At 42.9% G+C, this 1,860-nt stretch overlaps 1 non-coding gene across 1 annotated transcript; it reads left to right on the top strand.

Moving 5' to 3' along the window:
* Positions 1–1,074: 1,074 nt before the first annotated feature.
* Positions 1,075–1,181, top strand: LOC122123361. Its single transcript, XR_006150378.1, has one exon. It is a non-coding gene; the product is annotated as a U6 spliceosomal RNA (small nuclear RNA).
* Positions 1,182–1,860: the final 679 nt, after the last annotated feature.

The raw sequence follows: 1,860 nt of genomic DNA, 5'->3' as shown, positions 1-1,860 counted from the left end.
TACAGAGATAAAAAGTTTTGACAGCCAGGCACTGCTGGCTCACACCTGTAATCCTAGCTACTCAGAGGCTGAGATCTGAGGATCGCAGTTCAAAGCCAGCCCGGGGAAGTAAAGTCCGTGAAACTCTTATCTCCAATAAACCACCAGAAAACCGGAAGTGGCATTGTAGCTCAAGTGGTAGAGCGCTAGCCTTGAGCTGAAGACAGCGCTCAGGCCCTGAGTTCAAGCCCCAGGACCAAAAAAAAAGCTTTGACACTCAAATATTTCTAGGGAAACTCCAAGATGAATGTTTGCCAATGTTTTCTCCTACTTCCATACTTAGAGAGATTGCACTCTGAGTAGCTGGGGATACCTGCACAAGCCACCAGGGCCCAGCATGGAATGGTCAAACCTTTGAAAACCTGATGTGCTTCAGAAGCCTTATATAACAAGAGGCATCATTATATTAGAAATGTGCTTAGACAAGAGGTTTTATCTTTGTCGCTGTTGTTTTCAATGTACTATGTGACTTTTTTTGTTTCTTTGGTATGTTCTTCCCCCATAATATAACCCCTGTTTGCACTGTATTTGATTCCAGTGCCCTGCATCTTGTATATTCATTTTTCTAATTTGAAACAAGAATACAGGTTGACCCATTATAACAATGAGATATACAAGACACTATGTTGAAAATGAACTTTACATTGGGGGGGGGGCGGAATTGGGGTAGGAAGGGATGGTAGGGGATAAACAAAGAAGAGAGTAACAATGCTTGATAGGAAATGTACTCATTACCTTACTCATGTAACTGTAACCCCTCTGTACAATATCTTTACAATTAGAAAAAAAAGTGCTTGCCGGACACCAGTGGCTCACATCTGTAATCCTAGCTACTCAGGAGGCTGAGATCTGAGGATCACGGTTCAAAGCCAGCCCAAGCAGAAAAGTCTGTGAGACTCTTATCTCCAATTAACCACTAGAAAACCGGAAGTGACGCTGTGGCTCAAGTGGTAGAGCCCTCGCCTTGAGTTGAAGAGCACAGGGACAGCTCCCAAGCCCAGAGTTCAAGCCCCACGACTGACCAAAAAAAAAAAAGTGCTTGCTTCAGCAGCACATATACTAAAATCGGAATGATACAGAAAAGATTGACATGGCCCCTGCTCAAGGATGACACGCAAATTCATGAAGTGGTCCATATTTTTACTGAGCAGGAAAAAGAAAGAAACGAAATGTGCTTAGATTTTCCAAGGCTACAGAATCCTTGAAGAGGCCTCATTGAGCCCATGAAATAGTTTATTAGGTTCAGTTCTCTAGTTGTGTTAGCAGAAGCACTCTTGAATTAAATTTAGCAGTTCATTTGAACATTGGAACATAGTCTCACAAAGGCGGGATAAATCCATGGAAATTGGCCTACCACAGGATGAAGCAGAATTGAAGGATTCCTGTCAAAACAGAGGACTGGGTAAAAAGATAGCTTGGAGTACAAATAGGCATGTAATCTCCTGGCCTTCAGTGGCCACCCACACTCATCCTCAGCTATTGGTGGGGATGGAGATGTTTGTTGCAAAGTTGTAACCAAGTGGGCTTTTTGCCTGCTGTTCAAACAATGAGTCAACCTTCTTCCTACAACCTGGAGTACAGAGAAACCCTTCCCTGCTAAACTGGAAACAGTTAAGGGAGCCCTGTAACACCACTGTCTTGAAAGCATTCTTTGTGGTATAAAATAATTAGATTGAAAGTACATTTCCTAGCTTAGTGCCTTTCCTCATAGCTACTCAGGAGCTTTGCCAATAGAAATACATCTGCATATACACAAAGACATGGAGTTATTGCCTTTTTTATTGGTCCTGGGACTTAAACACTGGGCCTGGACACTGTCCC

Source organism: Dipodomys spectabilis, unplaced genomic scaffold (assembly GCF_019054845.1).
Source record: "Dipodomys spectabilis isolate Male_0828 unplaced genomic scaffold, ASM1905484v1 ptg000227l, whole genome shotgun sequence".
NCBI classification, from domain to species: domain Eukaryota; kingdom Metazoa; phylum Chordata; class Mammalia; order Rodentia; family Heteromyidae; genus Dipodomys; species Dipodomys spectabilis.
The sequence above is the reverse complement of the archived record's forward strand: the minus strand, read 5'-3'. Positions and strand labels throughout refer to the sequence as shown.